Here is a 21943-nt window from a genome sequence, read left to right on the forward strand (position 1 = left end):
ATTTAAAGTACCTGCCAAACAGGGCTCCTGTGAGATTAAATATTTGTAAAGCACAGTGATGGCCTATTTCAGTAGACAGGACAAAAAATATTACTCCTGAGAATCATGTCCAGTCACAGGGCAAGGCAGTGACAGATACACTGAGAGTGCCATAGTATTTGCAGATAAATGGTTATATAACACCCAGGTAGCTTACTTTTTTAAAAGGTGTCTGTATTCATCTTATTCTTGCAGGGAAGAGCCTGGGGAAACTGGCATCCACTTTTATGTTTGCCTGGAAAAAGAGCCAAGACTGAGAATACTGGATACTAAGGTATTTTTTCAGCTAACAGTATCTACGCATCAAGTCTTGTCATTGTTCCTCTTAGTGTCAAAGTATTAAACTTTCTTAAATGACTGTTGCAAGTTCTTTTGCAATTTATGTAGTTTAACTGATTATTGTTCAATTCCCTGATCTTCTTTATGCATTTCTTGCTACCACAGCTGGGAGAGAAAGGTGCTGGGGGGGGGGGGGCAGGGAGGTGGAGGAGAACCAGCATGTAATTAATTACAACATTCAATTTTTATTTTCCAAACAGGGTTTAGGAATGTTAGTACTATGGGGATTGAGCTGAAAGGTTATTCGTAATAGTTTACCATTCTGACCTTTATTTTTGACTGGAGTAAACAAGCTCACTGAAAGTATACAACCATTTGGATTTTTATCTCTTTTTTCCCTTCTCCCTTTTGCTAGTCTGTAACTGTGACCTGTCCATAAGAGATTTCATGGAGAATAGTCTCTCAGTACAATAAGAACTAATTAGCTTAGTCTGAACTGACTCTAGCATATGGTAGCAGACTTTTCCCCAAAACTGGTTTATATGGTGTAGTGCCATCTGCCTGGGCTAAGTCCAGCTAGCAACCTGGCAGGTTTGTTGTTCTAATTCCTCAATAATTAAAGGAAAGCTGGCATGATCTTCCAAGTATCTGAATCCCTCCCCCTAAATACTACTTTCCTGAACCAAAAGTTTCTCCTCAATTAATTGTCCTCATGAATACCAAATAGCACTTTGGTTTTCTACTCCAGTGAAGATTAACAAAGTTTTTAGACCCTTTTCCCTCTCATCAGTTTGCATTTCATGTAAACCAGCCTAGCTCTCTATTATGACAAAACGTTTGGTCCTCTGAGTGTTCTTAAAGTTTAGATGAACATTAGAAGAATGTGAAATACTTGAGTTCAAGGGCCTGATCTGACACATACTGAAGTCAGTGGAAGAACTCATTGGTTTCAGGTTTCAGAGTAGCAGCCATGTTAGTCTGTATTCGCAAAAAGAAAAGGAGTACTAGTAGCACCTTAGAGACGAACCAATTTATTTGAGCATGAGCTTTCGTGAGCTACAGCTCACTTCATCGGATGCATTCAGTGGTTTCAGTGGACTTTGGATCTGGTCTTAAGTCTTCATAATCTCACTTTCTTTACCCAAGTTGTGTAGCCTTTGATATTGACAGTAATTAGCCATTATATCTCTTAACGCAAACTTAGAGATCAAAAAAGCTGCCACACTGAGACAGTGTGAAATTGGATACTGAGAAATTGGAATCCTGTATTTGTTAACGGAAAAAGTGCAAACTTCATATCACTGCTCTACTAATTGGCCCCTTCCTTGCCCTCTGATGGTTGGTACTGAAAGCCATAATCTTATGTCATCCTTCAGTTTATATAACTCATCCTTTTTTGTCCTCATTTGCAAAATAAAATAAATAAGAAAACTTAGTTATGCTGCTTCAAGATGAAAGTAACAGTCTTTTATTTCTACAAACAACTTTGGACCAAAATTATTTCCAGATGTGATATTTTATGCAGTACATTTTGTGCTGAACTGAATAAGCAATCTAAATACATGTGCAGTTTAGCTTATTAGAAATAACCATTGGATAAAATACAAGTATTTGTGTAGTGACCATGTTAGAGTAGAGACTCCTTTCTAAGGACATGCAGAAATTCAGGATAATCTATTGTGAGAGTGACAGTTTGAGAATACTATTTTTCTTCAGATTAAAATAGTTTCAGGGTAACAAAATTAGGAGTATGCATATAGGTTCCTTGAAAGTCAATCAGAGAGCATGTATGTAAAAATACTTATTTACAGGAATAATCTTTAAATAATATCTGCTGTGACACCTCTTGGCCTCAGAAACTCTTGTTACACATCATTTTGACATAACATACTTCTTGAAGATTGGCTTTGATGGACTCTAGGTCCCCGAATCCATTGCTTTCCAGTCAGAAACTAATACACGTAACCTATTTACTTCGGGCTGTGATTTCCATTTGTTTTCAGGTAGCAGGGATCAGACCTTGTCAGGGCTTGGGTGCTGCTGCCTCATGTGGAAAAGTATTATAGAAGGGGTATCTGGGGCTGAAATTTAATTGCCTATGATTGTCTGGCTATGCCGAAAGAAGGACAGGAGACATCTGACATGGGTTTAATCAGGCGGCAATGTTATTATTAGATGTCTGGGACTACCCAGCAGATAACAGTGTACAATGCAGGTAACTCCATATTTATTCCAGAATTATCCGGGGGGCTTTCACCAGCTTCCCCTCTTTTTCCATCCAGATCCCGCCAGCAAATCCATTGCTGGGACCTTATCATACCCGGGGTAGGGGGCTTCCACCAGCTCCCCCTCTTTTTCACTCCAAGTCCTTCCAAAAATTTCATTGCTGGGACCCCTTGGTCTGTTTAAAAGGGAAGGCTTGAGGCACTGAGCTGCCCCTTTTTAAACCCTGCATTCCCAAAGAATGAGTCAGTGATCACAGTGCCCCTTTTTGCAGCAGTTTTCATCTTCCCCCTTTCCCCCAGCCATAAAGCACTGTTCTCTTCACTTGGACAGCCAGCCAAACACCCCCATCTTCTCCCCTGCCCACGCACTTAAAGGTGCAGGGCAGTCATATGCAGAAGATCAGACTAAATGATCCCTTTGTGGCCTACGCGCTCTGAAACTATGAATTTAAAAGCACTGAAACTGATAGTTTTATAGAAATTACTCTTAAAATCCTATCAGATTGAATAAAGAATAAGAGCTTTATGATATAAATTTTAAAACCATCTTTTTGAATTCTAGTGCAGGAATATAATTATCAGTTTATGCAGGAGAGCTTATTCTTTCGGTCATTCTGTAGGACTTTTCCATAAGCAGAAAATAGTGTTGGTGATTCTATAGATGGTGCCTTTCCCTTTGAGTCAATGTGGAGCCAGAGCCCCATGTTCTCTCATTGATGGAGCACAAAGCTCAAGTCCTGATTAGGGCTCTTATCATGCAAACACTTATGCCTAGAAATGTCTTCTCTCATGTCTGCAGACCCCTCTAAGTCAGTGTTTGCAGGATACAGCCCTGGAACTTGTGAAATGTGGCATTTTGCTTTGCTGGGCTTTGCATAAACTTGTTCAGTTTCAATCTGTGTGGGGTTTACACCTCTTATTGTTCATTTTTACTTTTGTATATAAATAACCTCCCAAATCTGCTAAAACCATTGGATTGTTCAAGGTTTCAATCAAAATGCATGAACTGGGATCCCATCCTCCCCAACTTTATCACTTGAACTCAGATTATGGGTATATAATAAAATATTCCACTCCCGCACATATATGCATATGCACACACACACACTGATAGTGAACATAAACCTTTTATCTGTTCTCACTTTTCCTGTAAACCAGCAGCAGTAAGAACTGGGAGGCAGGGTGGGAAGTGTGATATCTATGTATATCCCTCCAGTTCAAGGTCTGCCCATCTCCCCAAGAGATCCAAATTAGCTGTAGTTTAGATATGTGTACAGTATCATAGAATCATAGAATATCAGGGTTGGAAGGGACCTCAGGAGATCATCTAGTCCAACCCCCTGCTCAAAGCAGGACCAATCCCCAATTTTTGCCCCAGATCCCTAAATGGCCCCCTCAAGGATTGAACTCACAACCCTGGGTTTAGCAGGCCAATGCTCAAACCACTGAGCTATCCAGTTTTTAGGATTTTTAATTTATTTTATTTATTTCTCTGACCCTTCAAGGTTGGATCCGGCTTCCACTAAAATTAATGAACCAATGAACGACTGCAACAACAGCAGATTTAGCCCCTTAGTTATGATCCCTTTTGACTGCTTCCTTTCACAATACTGTAATATATTTTGGTCCCAATTCTAGAAGTATATTGCATGGCCAATTGCAGAATCAGGATAATAGGGTAGGTAAGAGTATCCAAACCCCCCCAAACCCTTCCAATATTAAAACACTTCCTGTGAATGTATCGACTCAAAAATCCACTCAGCTTGCAGCTTTCCTTATTAAAACACTTCAGACAGAGTACTAACAGGAAGTCAATGCAATAGCAGCATTGTACCAGTAATTTCATTTTTCAATATATACAAACATTTACGAACCCCAAAAAATAATTCTTGTTGTTTTTATATTTAACCCCCCCCATACTTTATTCAACTGCATCTAAGTGCAGTATAATAATTACTTATGAGAATGACAAATCCATCACTAATTGCACAATTATTTTCTTTTGTACAACTAGTAATATATTGAAGTCAAAAAAGACATAAAAATTAACAATTATTTCAATTAATAAATTTTGATTTCATTAATTTTTACTGAAACTAGAATATGCTAAAAAGCCAAATAATTTTTTATTAGTGCCACGTGATATAGTAATTGTGTAATTTATAGGAGTGATCATTTTTATGTACAAAATTTATTGCTTAATCCTTCTCTTTTACACTCTTGAGGAATCATGGTGGGGTACAAAGCAGAGATTGAATGTGGGCACTAAGGAGAGATGGAACAGCATTTTCCTTCTTTTACCTAGCCCCATAGCAATATATAAATTAATTAAAATGTAGCCACCCTGATTGTTAAATTGAGATTTTTTTTTTTTAATGGGAGAGGTGTTTTTGACTAAAATGACTTTGCTCAATTTTCCAAACTAAAACAAATAAAAATAAATCACCCTTGGTCTTAAACCAAGAATGGGTGGTGTCAACCCAAAAGATGAATATTTCAAGAAGAAATGTGTGGAAACAAAAGTTTAAAACAAACAGTTTTGTAACCTAAACTACAGGAGTTGTGCTATAAAACATGCATTTTTGTGGTACCTTCTTCCACATGTAGCATAAGAAAAATCAAGTAATGAGATTATTCACTTATAATTTCAGGTCATGAAAGTAAAACATTTGCAAAACACATTTCAAAATACTAGACTACCCCAGGTATTAGAATGAGTTTAGGGTTCAGCTGGTTCCAATTAACTATTAACCCTTAGCAACACCTGCTGAAGTGGGAATGGTCTGGGGCCTGTATAATATAGGCCCAGTTCACTCCAGGAATGAGGAGGAAGAAGAGAGGCAACACCAGAAAAAAGTGTGCGTGTCTTAAGAGTTGCTGTGGGGCAAACTGGTGCAGAGAGCAAAGCCCTGAAGTCATTGGCAGATTGACATCTGAGAAGAAGCAATGTCTTGGTAAAAAAGGTACGGAATTTGGAACAGGCCAGGCCCAGGCTGGAGGCTGCCTACCTATAAAAACTCTGGACTTCCCAGGCAGAAAAAAAATTGAACATAGTTTGGCTTCAGAGAGCTTATGGGGAAATGGGACTAAAATAAACAAGCGTAGATGCTGATAAAATAAATATCAATATACCTCTTTTAAAGAACTGACACATCTCTCAGTTCCTTTCCTTCAACTGCAGTCATCATGGCTCACCAGGGGTTTCCTGGTTACAAAATGAATATGAGTTATGTGTCCCGCTGTGTGAAGTGGTTCATGACTGTGAATGCCTGCCTCAGGGCAGACTGTCAAAAAAGGAAAGACATCCCAAACTGGTGGTATATTTTGTAATTTGATTTCACCAAGCCAGTAACAAATGTGAACTTCTGGATTACTATAATAGTCATACCTTGGAGTCACAGACAGTCCCCTTAGGCTCTCCAGTCTATCTGCACTATTTACATTTTGCAACCCAGGCAATGTGCACTTACTGATAAAGGGCCACTTACACCAAAAATCACAAAGTATTCAGGTTGCTTTCCAGTCCCAAGTGACCAGTCACTTACCCCAGATCAACTGGTACCCTAGTGCTTACACCAAAGACAATGCCTTTAGCCAGTCCTGTAATGAATGATCTAAAGGTTTATTAACTAGGAAAAATAAAGGAGAGAATTATTTACAGATTAAAGCAAACAAGAATGTACACACAAACGAGTTGCCATCTATGATGCCTAAAGATGATAGAGATGTAATGATCTGTAAATTCAAAAATGTCTTTCATGGTGGACTTGAGGGCTAACCTCTAGGGATCTCTGCCTTAGTTTAGTGTCTGTGTCCCTATGAGAGTTGAAACAGCAATGAGAGAAACATTTCTTTTTGTAAAAAGAAAAGGAGTACTTGTGGGACCTTAGAGATGAGCAAATTTATTTGAGCATAAGCTTTTGTGAGCTACAGCTTACTTCATTGGGATGCATGCAGTGGAAAATACAGTGGGGAGATTTTATATACACAGAAAACATGAAACAATGGGTGTTACCATACACACTGTAACGAGAGTGATCAGGTAAGGTGAGCTATTACCAGAAGGAGAGAAAAAAAACCTTTTGTAATGATAATCAAGGTGGGCCATTTCCAGCAGTTGACAAGACCGTGTAAGGAACGGGGGTGGGGGGGTAAGGAAATAAACATGGGGAAATAGTTTTACTTTGTGTAATGACACATCCACTCCCAGTCTTTATTCAAGCCTAAGTTAATTGTATCCAATTTGCAAATTAATTCCAATTCAAAGGTTTCTCGTTGGAGTCTGTTTTTGAAGTTTTTTTGTTGTGATATTGCGACTTCTAGGTCTGTAATCGAGTGACCAGAGAGATTGAAGTGTTCTCCGACTGGTTTTTGAATGTCACAATTCTTGATGTCTGATTTGTGTCCATTTATTCTTTTATGTAGAGACTCTCCGGTTTGGCCAATGTACATGGCAGAGGGGCATTGCTGGCACATATCACATTGGTACATGTGCAGGTGAACGAGCCTCTGATCGTGTGGCTGATGTGATTAGGCCCTATGATGGTGTCACCTGAATAGACATGTGGACACAGTTGGCAATGGGCTTTGTTGAAAGGATAGGTTCCTGGGTTAGTGTTTTTGTTCTGTGGTGTGTGGCTGGGGAACTGTCTGTAAGCAAGGACTGGTAATAGCTCACCTTACCTGATCACTCTCATTGCAGTGTGTATGGTAATACCCATTGTTTCATGTTCTTTGTGTATATAAAATCTCCCCACTGTATTTTCCACTGCATGCATCCGATGAAGTGAGCTGTAGCTCACGAAAGCTTATGCTCAAATAAATTTGTTACTCTCTAAGGTGCCACAAGTATTCCTTTTCTTTTTTATGGATACAGACTAACACGGCTGCTACTCTGAAACATTTCTTTTTGTGAGCATCTTTATACGATGTTCTCCCAGAGTTCCAACTGATGGAACTAGGGTTGCTGCTCGTAACTTCTTCATGGGTGGATAGGTCAATTAGCAAACTTTTTGTCCTAGATGGACCATTATGGCTTGATAGTCCTCCTTGATGGGCGAGAGGAACCACTCTTCCTGTCTGAGTTCACAAGTTCAGAACAAGAATTTTTACAATTATAAAACAAACATATTTTACCTTGTAGCACACAATACTGACATTACAAGTGAGACTAATGCATGCAGTACCTTACAAGCATTTCATAGCGTCTAAACACTAAAAACATTCTTCTATGACTAAAACCTATTTTGAACAAAACTAACATAAAGGTGAACTGATTTGGTTACCAGCTATGGGATTGTCAGTTCTTAGTTAGCGCCTAAGGCCTTGGCCAGAGCTGGCACCTGGTTTACCAGTGTGACACTATGTATTTACAAACACAATCTATTGCACTTTGGGTTGTTTGAACACAATGTACCAGACCTGCCCTGCTTCTCTCTCTCACAACGCAGTCTGTGTTTCCTGACTTGGCTCATTGTAGGCTGGGGATCCTGTAAATGGGGCTGTTGTTAGCTATGCTGTCCCCCAGCACTGTTGTTTCCAGCTCTTCATCAGAAGACGGGTTGGTTCTCGGCACACTAATTCCAGTTCCACCCCTCCCCTTTTTATAATACAGGGTTGGAGGGGCAGAATGGAGGAACCTTTCTCTTAACACAAGCAATTTTTAGAGGCTTCCTAGCTACTGGGGATTGAACTAGGAACATTGGCAGCACAGATAGGAAGGTTTGGGAGACTGCCCTGGAACCTGCTCTCGGCTGTTTATGTTTAACATAGACAAGGTGGGTGAGGTAATATCTTCTGTTGGACCAACTTCTGTTGGTGAGAAAGACAAGCTGTCGAGATAGACAGAGCCGTTCTTCAAGTCTGGGAAAGGTACTCAGAGTGTCACAGCTAAATACAGGATCAAACAGATAGTTTAGCATAAGTAGTTGGCACATATTCTAAGGGACCATTCAAGGTGAAGTGGTCCATTAACACCCCTGTAGTTATCGGACAAAAAGGGGAGTTAGTGGGTTACAGACTGTTGTAATAAATCATCCATCCAATATCTTCACTGAGACCATGATTTTTAGTGTCTAGCAAAGTTATGAATTTAAGCTCTCAGGCTCATCTTTCAAAAGTGTTGAGCAAGTTTCCATTGAGGATGAGGACTCATAGGTCAGATATAAAGTGATCACTTTGTGAAAATTTTCACCCACAGGTGATGTGGTGTTTTTGTCTTATCATTTTCCTGTGCGAGTTTATTCGAGAGCATAGTGATTGTCTGGTGCCTCCTACATAGGAGGGGCATGTTGTTGTTGGGGCATTTAGTGCACTAGATGAGGTACACCACGTGTTGTGATAGGCATGTGCATGGATCTTGAAAGGTGTGTTGTGGGGGGTATTGATCACTGTAGCAGTGGAGATATCTCTGCAGGTTTTGCATCTGTTCTGTCAGGGTCTGGTGGTGCTTTGAATTGGTGTGTCCTGATCTTTGGGGAGCTTATGTTTAACATAGAAAGTTAGGAACATGACTGTAATGTTGAGAGAATATTAATAAAAATCTTGATGCTTAAGAAAGAAATGAAAGGATGACGTATTCAGAGTTCAAATCACTGCTATCTCAGTGTTGTGATTGTGGGAGGGCAAAAGGTATCAATTAGAGCTGGGCAAATAGTTGGATTTTTTAGTTTGCTGGCAATTCTGAAAAATCAAAACACAAGATTTGTTTCGGGTTGAGCCAAAAATGAAAGTTTTGAAATTTTTCAGTGACTCGCTATCCAAAAAAACCAAACAGGTTGGGTCGCAACTAAATGGATGAGGCCAAAACAGAATGCTTTCTTACATGTTGGAATTGAATTTCAATTTTGGGTATTTTGACTAAAGACAAAGAAGATTTGGTTAATAAAATGCTGATTCATAAAATTCACTTACTGTGAATTGCTATTATGAATGACAATGAATAATAATTGGGCCAGGAAAAAGCCTGAGAATGACGTGATTGCCTGCTGGTCAGGGTCGGCTCACAGGATGTGGGAGACCCAGATCCAATCCCTGCTCCAATGACTATTAAATTATTTAGACATCCATGGAACAGCTTCAACAGAAGAGATTGAGAGAGGTCTACGGTGGATTATCCCATGCCTGGCTGGTTAAGGTACTCCTCTGCAAAGAAGGGAGACCCAAGTTCAAATCCTTTCTCTAAATCTGGAAGAAGGGGAATTGAACCTGCGTTTCTCACACCCCAAGTGAGTACCCTAACAATTTGGCTAAAGAGTATAAGCAAGTTCCTCTCCTTTGCTTTGTAAAAATGCCCGAAATCAGAATGAAAAATTTGGAGTTGAAATGAAACATTTAGTTTCAAAATTAACAAAGCGCTTTGTGTTTTTTTGTGTTTAGATGAAACTTTTGGGAAAACTGAACACTGATTCGAAAATAGTTTTAAACTATTAGACTTTTTTTTCCTCCCAACTCTAGTCTGGATCCAGCAGTGTTTTCTGCATTGGTTCTGTCGCAAAAAAAAAAGAAAAGAAAGACAGACAAAAATAAATCAGATAAACAGAAGCAGACCATTGCCATTAAAAGCCAAGAGCACACACATTGCTAAAAGGTCCTCTATTACACTCCACTCAAGAGGACCAGAGCAGCAGCTGAAGTTGTATGAGTGTATCATGGTATGTGTTGTCCCCACAGTTACTTATTAGATTCTGCCATGAAGCTTTTAACCCAGTTAGTAAGAGAATTCACAGCGACTGTGCAAAGTATAAGAGCAGTGTGTTGGCTTTCCATTGAAGCTATGGGCCTTGGAAAAGAATAAGCAATTTTTAATTGCTAGTGAATTGTCAAGTGAAAGGAAATGTCACAGTTCAATGATTTTCAAAAAGATAATGAACAATGTGGAGGTTACCTGGATTTCTCTGATCATGGAGATGAAAAATGAAGATACAATTTCTATAAAGATTTCATCAAAACTGGGAGAGATATTCACAACAGGGTAATACAGCTGCATGTGCTCCTGACAGGACATCACTAAACTACAGAATGCAGCAACATTCCATCTTCATCATTGTGAAAGCCCAGCCATTGTATGAATATGTCTATATTGTGCAGCACATGACAAGTTCTCACCTATGATGATGAAGGTTTAACTGTCAAATGTTTCAGTAGATTTCATACCTCAACAAAGAGAGTTCAAGAACTGAGGGAGCACTTACACTCTTCAGAACATGCCTTCAGTAGCCTCTTGCATCATCGTATTCCAATTCGAGGGGCTGTCACTTCTTCCAGCCATTGACTTCGTTCTGAACAACTGGAAAGTTGTCCTGTCTGACTTTGGGTCACAACACAACACAACACAAAGAAACAATGCAGCCTTGTGTCTGGAAATTTATCTCTGACCAGGAATAAGGACTTGCTGATAACTGCTTTTCTCTTCCTAAGTCTGTAATTTTTTGTATTGTTTTGAGCCTAGTAACCATATCAAAGTGATTGAAAGCAAAGCCACTCACACTACTGAAGGGTATGATGAGGGTATAACTAATGCTCCTGTGGAGAGTTTGTTAAATCATGAAGAATGAGTGGGCTGCTGAGAGAACATTAAGTGGGTGGAGCAAAATTGAGGAAAAAATCAGAATAGCATTCCTACTTTTTCTTCCCTTCTAAACCACAGTAATCAAGAAAAGAATTCAAATAGCCCCATCTTCTTTCAGGGCCTGATACAGCTCCCATTAAAGTTGATGGAAAGATTTGACTTCCTTAAGATATGGATTGATCTCTATGGCACTGATTGAGCAAAGAAAATCCTTAAATACACTATTAACTTTATACACATGAATAGTTTCATGAGCCTCACCGTTTATAAATACTATTACATAGGGGAGAGAATTTTCACATTACATTCCCTGGCTGTGCAGCTTTCCCATCTTCCTCCCTCATTTAGAGGTGTAGCTCAGAGTCAGACTACTGAAGCTAATGGTGTACCTGAGTGATACACACCAGTGGAAAATCAGGGCCTGTCTAAGTGTGAGTGTACACAGAAACTTAGCTCTGTTGATGGAAGTTGAAGGCACTTGTCTGCAAAATTAGGCCCTTATTGATCATTGCAAACTGTTTCAGGATGTTCATCTGATGAAAAGTGGATGATACTTCTGTATAGTGTGAAGGAAGAAAAAACTTTTCTTAGAAAAGAGGTAAGATCAGTGAGCAGAAAATGTTGGTTCTTAACAGAGTGGGGAAAGTGAAAGTGGAGGAAAATTATAATGATAGGGACTGCAGCTCTTAGTTTATGAAATAAACTTCTAGTGATCTATGTGTGCACTGGGTGCAATGACACTAATAATTTTCTTCTAAATATTTTACGGGACGCCAATAAAGGTGAAGGTGAAGTGGTGTCAAAAGCATAGGATGTGTGCACAGTAATCCTCCATGCATCATTAGTTTAATCAGTGCCACTGTCTGAAAGACAAACTAATTGATGCCACAGAAATGGTATTGGGAAATTTCTCACTCACACACACGCACACACATTGTGTTACCCTATTATGGGGAGAGTAGTATAAAGTTGGTTGGAATCTCATAGAATTCAATACCAGAGTTGTACAAACAATTCCAAGAGAAAAGACATTTCATGAATTAGCTGTATTGTGTTGCTTCATATATGCCATATGCTCTTGTTCCAGCTTGACACACTCAGGTAGTTGTGTTTAGTAGGTTTGTTTCATGATGCTGCACCAAAGAAGAGACCATGTATCTAGCATTTCTCTGCATCACACGCATTAGGCATGAGCTCCTAGAACTTGGCTTTTTCTGTGCTGCAGTCAGAGTTTCGCAAAATGCTGATCCAGAAAGTGACCTAGTGAAAATTGTCTTTTGTAGATAAAACTTTCACAAAATTGGAGGACTTTAGTGAGGTCTCAAGAAAACTGTGAGCTCTCTAGTTCTGAACAATTTCAAATGACAGGCAAGTCACCTGTAAAGGTTCATGGGGCTTGACTTTCAGAAGTGCTGAAAACACATGATTGCAATTAAAGTCAATGGCAGCTGTGGGAGCTTCCTATCTCTGAAAAATAGGCCAGTGGTGGGGGGGTGTTTTTAAGTGAGTTTGGAGTGATGGAGGTAACAGAGATTATGAAGGAAAGTTCAGGTTTGCAAAGGCATCTGACCCAAATATAGAATCAGAGGCCACATCTTTTTGATTTTAACACTAGTTTTAGTTATCCCTGTTACTGTTTCTGAAATCTGCTTGGTATATTTTGATAAACAGCATTACATAATTGTTTTCAGTAGCGCAGATTTGTAATGCATGGCTAATAAATTAGGAAAAAAAATTTATAAGTCAATACATATAAATTAAATGTGACTTTATCACTTTATATTTTGATTTGCCCCTAGCAATAATTTGTCTGCTTTACAATGACATGTATTACAGTACATATCTCTCTCACCAACAGAAGTTGGTCCAATAAAAGACATTATCTCACCCCCCTTTTCTCTCCAATGTATTACAATATGACATTTAGTCACCAAGTCATGGTTTTTATGGCCACTGTAAATTAGCTCTTACAGACTTAGTTAATTGTACACATTTATAACTTTATCTTCTAACTGGCAATGTTGCTGCTTTTAAAAATAATATTCTATCACTGTGTACAGTTTCAATGGGTAACATAGGTATGGCTTTTCATTTTCTATTTCCAGTTGATATTTGTATACATACAGTCTTCTACAAGATGATTTCGCATGGAGAAGCATAAAAAAAGTCTGATACAAATGGAAACTTAGGCCTTGTCTACATGTGAAAGTTGTACCAATGTAACTAAAATATCATAGAAACTGATGTATCTGAATATTTGCCAGCCCCTGGGGTGCCTTATATCAATATAATTAATAGCTTAACTAGTTAAATTGAGATAAGGCACTTTTTAAACTGATTTTTAAGAGAATCCTGATACAGGGCTTTATTTTTTAAAACTAGATCAGTTTTTAAAACTGATGTAACTAAGTTGCTACAACTTTGTCATGGAGACAAGATGTTAGAAAATTAAGCAAATAAAAATGGCCAAAGAACTGGTTTTGGAAGCAGGCAAACATATTTATTACTTAAAAATAAAAAGATCCAGGCTTAAGTTTTCAACGGTAAATACAGATTGTGTGTCTAAGTTGACGCTTTGATTGGACCTGATTTTCAAAAAGTGATGAGCAACCCTTCTCTAAAAATTAAGTCTCTTTCACATGTTGCAAGTTTGCTATCCAAAAATCACTGGTCACTTTTGGATAACTTATACCATTGTGACAATTCACTGCACACTGTATCTTTTCTACTTGCACACTGCAGCCTGAAGCCATGCACAGTTCATACACTTAAATTAATTTTTCATTTTATTTTAAATTTGCATGATTAAAAATCATCCCATGTAATTTATATCTACATCTCCTTTTGAGGATCTAAATTGCCTAATGGTCTTTTTTTAGGTTATTGTTTATAACCAGAAGTGTAGGTGTGATAAAACTTCAGCCTCCCAAACTTTTGGTATGACATGATATTGATGCCTCTCCCAATGCTCTGTTAAACTAGAGAGAACATGTTTGTCTCAAGCTTCGACGAGGTGATGAGTCCAGCTTCCTCTGTGGTGACAGAGTTGATGATTTGGAGTCAAGTGAAAAGAGGGACACCAATGATTAACAAATTCTCCCAGATGTTTTCATCTTCCTTTTCTCTGCCTCATGTCTCACCTGCTTAGGTCACTGTGGTCCCCAGCACCCGCTATGAGAGTCAGATGTGCTGATGTTCTCATCCTGACTAACCAGTATTGCCAGTTGTGGAGCTTGATAAATAAAGTCTGCTTATCTCCAGATTTTCAGTGGAGTAAGCCTGCTGTGTACCACACCCTGAGTCCATTCTCCAGATAAGAATCTTCTAGAGCATGCTTCCCTTTTTTCTATTTTACTCAGTAAACAAGCTTGCTTGTTAACAAGCATGGTCTTCTCTTCCATGTGGCTCTTCCCTACATACCAGCTCTGCCACAGGGCTGGACTCAATTCATGCTTCTCTGCTCCCCAGAATTCATGGGCAGCTCCTGGACAGTGCCTCTGCAGCTGTTAGCCAAAATGGGTGGGGAAGAGGGTGGATATAGCCCTGCCTTTTGTCTACAATGGACTACAGAGAGTCCACCCTGGATCCTCCTATAATGCATTTCAGAGCTCACGCTAGGGTCCAATCTTAGTGTTACAGTCTACTCCACAATGTAAATGTGGGTTCTCCTGGAGAAGTACCTTTTTGTGCCAGTTTGCAAAAAAAGGCTAATGCTATTATCTTCAGGAAGAGGAATATGAAATTAAATCCTCTCACAGATCCAACAGGAAGACACATTTCCTAAATTACATTTTACAACCAGATAGAATTTAGATGTATGGCAGATAATGAATCTTGGTGTCTTCAAAGCAAAATGAATAAAATCTTCCTTTTCTTTTTTGCTATAGCCTTCCCCCAAAAGAACCCACCAAACAACCCCATATTAAAATCAAACAAAGCCCTATTTCTCTAGGTACTTTTCCAACTCCTATCACTATATTATCTAAGTATCTTAACAGCATCTATGAATTTATTCTCACAATGCCCTAGTTATGTAGGGGAAAGTATTAGAGCTTGTCTACCACAGTGGGTCCTTGAGAGGGTGGAGGGGGCATCTTCTGTTTTGTATTTATTGGCCAGTTGAGTTACTTTGTTTGCTGTATGTTGCTGTTTTTCATATGTGATTGCAAGCCTAATTAATTGTTAGGAAGCCCTGAGGGTTTTTTGATACACAGTTTCTATTGTTTAAATCTTCAGAAGTCATAGATGGAGACCTAAAACTGAGGCAGAGAGAGATTAAGGCTTTAATCTTACACTGAGATCCATGACAGTGGGCCTCCACTGAAGTCACTAGGGTTCCAGTTGAGTTCAGGAGTTTCATCCATCTTGTTCTCCATGCAGCACAGGGCCTAAATGACTTGCCCAAAGTCTCACAGGGATCTCCTAATTCCCAGCCCTGTGCCTCATCCAGCAGCCCAACCTCACTCAAAGGAAGAGCCCTACAAAATGGATATTTTCCAATTTTTGTTGAGGAGCCTTTTTTGGAAGGTATTCAGTTACCATGGTGATGGGTTCCTTATACAAAATGTAAATAGTGCAGATATTTAAGCGGTTAATATATTGCATATTCTTATTTTTAAAGAACATTCTTCTGCAGTAACTGTTTCCATTTACTTGCATAGCTGGAGACATCAGCTCTTTTTCACATAAAAGTTCTCAGATAGATAGATCTTCTCAGTTAAAGGGAAGCACTGTCTGACTCAGTGAAAGTAATAAAATTAAGCGTGAAAGAACTCAGCTTAATTGATTTTTGGAGGCAAATGAACCTGAACATAAAACAATTTTCTTCTTATTCTCATGAGCACAATTCCTACATAAGATTAGGCTGCTGTCTGTTTTCACAATGTTGCATATAAGTTTAAAATAGCAAAATGGAATCTATTCAAACTTCTAATAGTGTTTTGATTAAACTCCAAATTAAAGGCCAAGCATTAAAAATCAGAATTTCTAGAAGATATACCTTTAGTGTAATACCTTGTTAAAGAAGACTTCTAACTTTATAGGATAACTGAGGCTTGAAATATTTTTGGATAGAACACTTTTAATGCCTCTTCAATTTATCATGGTATATTTTAAAAGGTTTCATTAGGGTAATTGAGTTCATAGGCAAAGAAGCTAAAAAAAATTAAGGAAAGTCTTGAGGTGTATCTGAAAAGTAGTAGTTCTGGAGTAATTAATTACATAGTTTATTGGGGAATCTTAAATTCTGGAAACAATTTTTCTTTAGACTTGCTTCCTGACTAAATCTGATAAGCAAGAATCAAATAAAGAATAAAAATCAAGGGATAAAACTTATAAAAAGTATATTAAAATAAGGATGAATGACTTTTTGCATGCTAAATAAGGCAATCAGAAAATATTAGAAATGAGGACAGTGTAGGTGAGATTATAAATTTACTATTTATACCATCTAAATAATTTATGTATATATTAAGCTCCTTAGTCTTTTTGCTCATGTGTATAGTATCAAGCACAATGGAGCCCACATTGGGGCATCTAGGTACTACTGGAATACAAATAATAATACTGCATCTCAATTTTGTAAATAAGAATAACTTTACAGTTACTGCTGCCTTTCATCCATATGATCCTCAAAACGTTTACAACTACTCTGTGTCACAGTTGCAGGGTGAATTTTGCTTTTAGTTCCTCTCATGTGCACCCTTCAGGTGACAGGCTTTCCTTCTTTCTTTGTGTCAAGTAGGGAACCATGTGGTCCAACTTTTTTTTCTTTTACTTGATATCTGGATGGCAAGCTCCCTGTTTACCAACCACATTGACACAACAGGCCCAAAAGCATTTGGAACCCGTAAGCCCTTTTCCTCTAGGCATCTGTAACCAACTTCTGGTTACAGTGACTCAAAGACAGTTTCTTCAAAACAAAACATTATTTATTCACCGAAATTACATAGCAAGCAGGCAAAAGGGACAAAACAACAAAAAGTCTGTATGCCTGGTTCCTACTTACACTTTATTCTTTCTTTGCAAGTGCTGAGTAAGTTCCATTTAGCCTAGCCATTCCTACTCTTGGGGTGGGAGACAGAGACAGCATATTATATATTTCTCTGTCAGAGGCTTATGTCTAGCCACTACTGCCCACTCAATGCCCCTTCTTTTCTAGGCCTCAGGTCCTTTAATGGTTTAGTATTCGCTTTGATTCTAGATTTGGGTCTGGGAAGACTAAACCTAGCTAGATTGGTTAGAGCTAGGCAGGGACAGTTCCTAATTAATAGCTTTCTTCATTGTTCCTTTAAGGTACCTTATCTCTGTTGCTTAATTTCCTGTTTGCTTCTCCGATGAAGTGAGCTGTAGCTCACGAAAGCTTATGCTCAAATAAATTGGTTAGTCTCTAAGGTGCCACTAGTACTCCTTTTCTTTTTGCGAATAGAGACTAACACGGCTGCTACTCTGAAACTTCTCCCAGATAGTCTCTTTTGATTGGATAAGCACATCTTTTATACAGCTTTTCCTATTTGACCCACGCATGTCTGGGACCACATTTGATCTGGTTTCAGTCCCTGCCCATGTGTGGCATTCTGACTAACTATAGTTAAACTTCTGACCTCACTTGCATCAATTAATATCCCAATAGTTTTGATCTGTCAGTGCAGTTACCTTCATGATTAGCTTATTGCTAAAGTACCCTAAGATGTTACCATATGTATGTTTGTGGTTTACTTGTTTATCACACAATGAATGACTAAAGTATCACAAGATATATAATGCTAAATTTTATAACCTTAGGTCAAGCATATAATACTCATGCTAGCTTATCTTAACTTCTACTGGGACTCTTTCTAAGCCCTTTACACTTAATGCATAAGACATATAGCTAAGCCTATTTTTAATACATATATTTTGGTTCTTCTACTTGCTATTACAGCTTCAATAACTTTGATTATTATTTCCATAAACACACTTATTTTACTCCAAAACCAAAAGAAATCAATATTGTCTTTGATGGATTTAGAAAGTTACGAACTACATAGATAATTGTGTAAATCCTATTCATCTATAATATTAACCTCTTCGATCACCTAGGATTTTTACACTCACAAGATAAGTGTGTGTTTAGATCTATATAAAATCTCCTAACAACACTTCCTTTGTGTTGTTTCCCAGTCCGTTTCTATAGATGAGAGTTGGATGGTGTCCTCAGTCCCTGCTATCCTGATTGGGAGAGTATTTCACATATCTCAGCAACAGATCGAGGTAAACTATTTGGTGACTAATTTATCCAATGCATATTTCCATTCCTAAATTATCTATGAACAGACTTTTTTTATTAATAGTTTCATTATTTGCAACTGTTAGACAAATACTTACAGAATTATTTCAATCAACAGGTAGCTTTGTAATCTATTTGTTTCAGCTACGTTTTGGACTCTTATCTACTCATTATGTGTGAAGTCAGAGGTGACATGAGTCATGTAGTATTGGTTCCGTTCCATGATTGGATGACTTAGCCGTATCTAAACAGGAGGGAAAACATGAGAAGATGGCCACATGAACCTTTTGTTTAATACATATATATGTTCGTATAGGTAACTTCCAGATTGTTACCTTCCCTGAACTGTTACCCCCTAAGACAGACCCAGGGTACCCCACACAATAGCTCATCTATTGCCCCTTCCTGGACTTAGCAGAGATTCCCTTTACCTGACTCACTTATCTGTTTTTGTAAGATGAAAGGGGCAGAAATTTAGGTTGTGACCATTAATCGCCACCCTTTCAACCTGCAAAGCTGTGCTTACAGCTACAACCATTTCATGACAAGGGCAGTGGCAGACTGCCTTCTACTGATCCTTACACAGGCTATGGTTGTCCGTTTGACTACAACTGTTTCTGGTTGTTTGTTTTTTCCTGTTAACTCCTGTTTCCCCAGGATAGAATCTGCCTTCCTTTGGGGCCCTGTAGTGAGGTTGAGACTTACTGCTGCAGCGCCTCCTGCTGGTCCTCTTGGGAATTAGCTCTTCACCAGCTTCAGAGTGCCCTCTGCCAGCTGGTGTCTCACCTGCCACTGGCCCCATGTCCCTCCCAGACCCCAGTGCCCTTTAACTTAGGGTTCTGCCCAGCAGTACCCCCTCACTTTGGGTTTCCCCTCCTAGGGTAACCCCTAACCCTCTAAACTCACTTTGCCTCAGTGGCTACTGCCAGTCATCATCTAACCCCCGCTCACTGGGTAGACTACAGTGTAATAGCCACTCATCATTGGCAATGGGTTAGGACCTGCTGCCTTTGCCTGTCCTCAGGCTGCCCCAGTACCTCTGTAGGCCTTCACCAAGGCCTGCAGCCTGGGAATTTATCAGGCTGGAGATCCCCAGCTCCCTTTGCCCTTCCCTAGCACTGCTCTGCTTCAGGTACCTTGCTCCAGGCAGCTAGCCCTTCCTACTCCAGGGCTAGAGTAAGATTCCTCCAGCTCCTGACTCCCAGCCCTCTTATAATGGCCAGCTGGACCCTGATTGAGCTGGCCACAGCTGGGGCCAACTACCTGGCCAGCCTCCTTCAGCTGCTCTTCAGCCTTTTATATCAGGAGCGGGGTAATCACCCTGTTACAGGCCCAGACCTGTTTCACTGAAAACAGCTTGCTTCCTCAGGACAGAATCTGCCTCCCTTGGTCTCCACCCTCTGTGCCCAATTCTGTTTCCCTGAAAACAGTGGGACCTAGCGCAGTTGTTCGATCACTTATGATAAGCCCCCTCTGACCACTATACCACTCCTGACCCTAAGACTGCGTCCACTGATCCACACTAAAGGACACAGATACAGCCTTCCACTCAAAGGATTGACACCCAGGCAGTACTTTTCCAAAACAAAGTATTTTCTTTGGTGTGAACATTTTTTCCTAATACAATTAATCTAAACATAAATTAAAACATAAACATAAATCCCTTAGCATAAGTATCCAAATTAAAGTACCCAAGACCTTAATGTCATGCAGTTGGAATGGCTTAAGTGATTATGTTCTGCACACGGTGATCAGTCATATGCAGGACACTGACAGCAATCTTGACCCAACACTCTCACAAATCTTGGGAGACAGGCCAGTCCTTGCCTACAGACAGCCCCACAGCTTGAAGCAAATACTCACCATCAACCACACACCACACAACAGAACCACTAACCCAGGAACCTATCCTTGCAATAAAGTCAGTTGCCAACTGTGTCCACATATCTATTCAGGGGACACCATCATAGGGCCTAATCACATCAGCCACACGATCAGAGGCTCGTTCACCTGCACATTTACCAATGTGATATATGCCATCATGTGCCAGCAATGCCCCTCTGCCATGTACATTGGGCAAACTGGACAGTCTCTACGTAAAAGAATAAATGGACACAAATCAGATGTCAAGAATTATAACATTCATAAACCAGTCGGAGAACACTTCAATCTCTCTGGTCACTCGATTTCTGCTCTAAAAGTGACTATCCTTCAACAAAAAAACTTCGAAAACTGACTCCAACGAGAGACTGCTGAATTGGAATTAATTTGCAAATTGGATACAATGAACTTAGGCTTGAATAGAGACTGGGAGTGGTTGAGTCATTATACAAAGTAAAACTATTTCCCCTTGTTTATTCCTCCCCCCCCCCCCACTGTTCCTCAGACGTTCTTGTTAACTCCTGGAAATGGCCCACCTTGATTATCACTTCAAAAGGTTTTCTCTTCCCCCACCCCACTCTCCTGCTGGTAATAGCTCATCTTAAGTGATCACTCTCCTTACAGTGTGTATGGTAAACATCCATTTTTGCATGGTCTGTGTGTATATAAATCTCCTCACTGTATTTTCCATTGTATGCATCCGATGAAGTGAGCTGTAGCTCAGGAAAGCTTATGCTCAAATAAATTGGTTGGTCTCTAAGGTGCCACAAGTCCTCCTTTTCTTTTTAATAAACTCTAAACTTTATACATAGTAACATACACATACACACCATAGACACCCATCTTTATTAACCCAGACATACACATTAATTAACCCTATTTCTATCCTATACTATGGCTAGTGGGCTTACTCTCCGTAGGCTTCTTTCCCTTTGCTCTGTCTAAGGATCCTTCTGGTCTGTCTCAGTGGTGCTGCTGCTATTACCCTGTAGTTGCTTCTTTGCTGTTCTTCACAATGTAGGCCGGAAAGCCTAACCTTGAACATTGTTTTAAGCGATAATTATTCTAAGTATTAAGATCTGTATTCATTTTGTTAGTATATGATATGATGTGTTGTGAATTAGCAAGAAGAAATGGTTTTGGGTTTTATTGCATTTTTAGTAGTAGTAAGAAGGAATTGTTTTATTAAGGATAGGATGGTTCAGCTCTGCTTTGCATTGTAAGAAACCTTTGCTCTGTGAGAAGCCCTTTTTAAAAAAAAGTACTGTTCTGTGTGAGTGAGGAATGTATGGTATGCTAACAGATAAGAGACAGGAGGCGCCAGTACCAGATGAGCCGGATGGTCAAGAGCGGAGTGAAGGAATCAAGAGGTGCCACCCTAATGATCAGAAGGGCTGAAGAAGGGCAGATTGACGACCCTAAAGCAGAGGCATGCATCCCCAAGGATGAGCTAAAGCGTGGAGCCAGAGAGAGGAGATAGAAACAGCTGTGGAAAACAACCCAAAATAATGCTGATTTGGAGCAGCCTTGACTACTTTGTGATTAATGACTCCAGTATGACATAACACAGCCCATAGACTCCCAGGGGAACTTATTGCTATAAAAGAAGGGTGTATTGTTATGGGACTTTGGGTTCATTTTGCATCAACACCAGAGCTTCTAGTGCATTGGACAGAGACTCCA

At 39.4% G+C, this 21943-nt stretch overlaps 1 long non-coding RNA gene across 1 annotated transcript; it reads left to right on the forward strand.

Annotated features, from left to right (window-relative positions):
- Nucleotides 1-232: 232 nt before the first annotated feature.
- On the forward strand, nucleotides 233-21636 carry LOC140905975 (uncharacterized). Its single transcript, XR_012157010.1, has 3 exons — nucleotides 233-313; nucleotides 18274-18363; nucleotides 21564-21636. It is a non-coding gene; the product is annotated as an uncharacterized lncRNA (long non-coding RNA).
- Nucleotides 21637-21943: the final 307 nt, after the last annotated feature.

Source organism: Lepidochelys kempii, chromosome 2 (genome assembly GCF_965140265.1).
Source record: "Lepidochelys kempii isolate rLepKem1 chromosome 2, rLepKem1.hap2, whole genome shotgun sequence".
Taxonomy (NCBI): Eukaryota; Metazoa; Chordata; order Testudines; family Cheloniidae; genus Lepidochelys; species Lepidochelys kempii.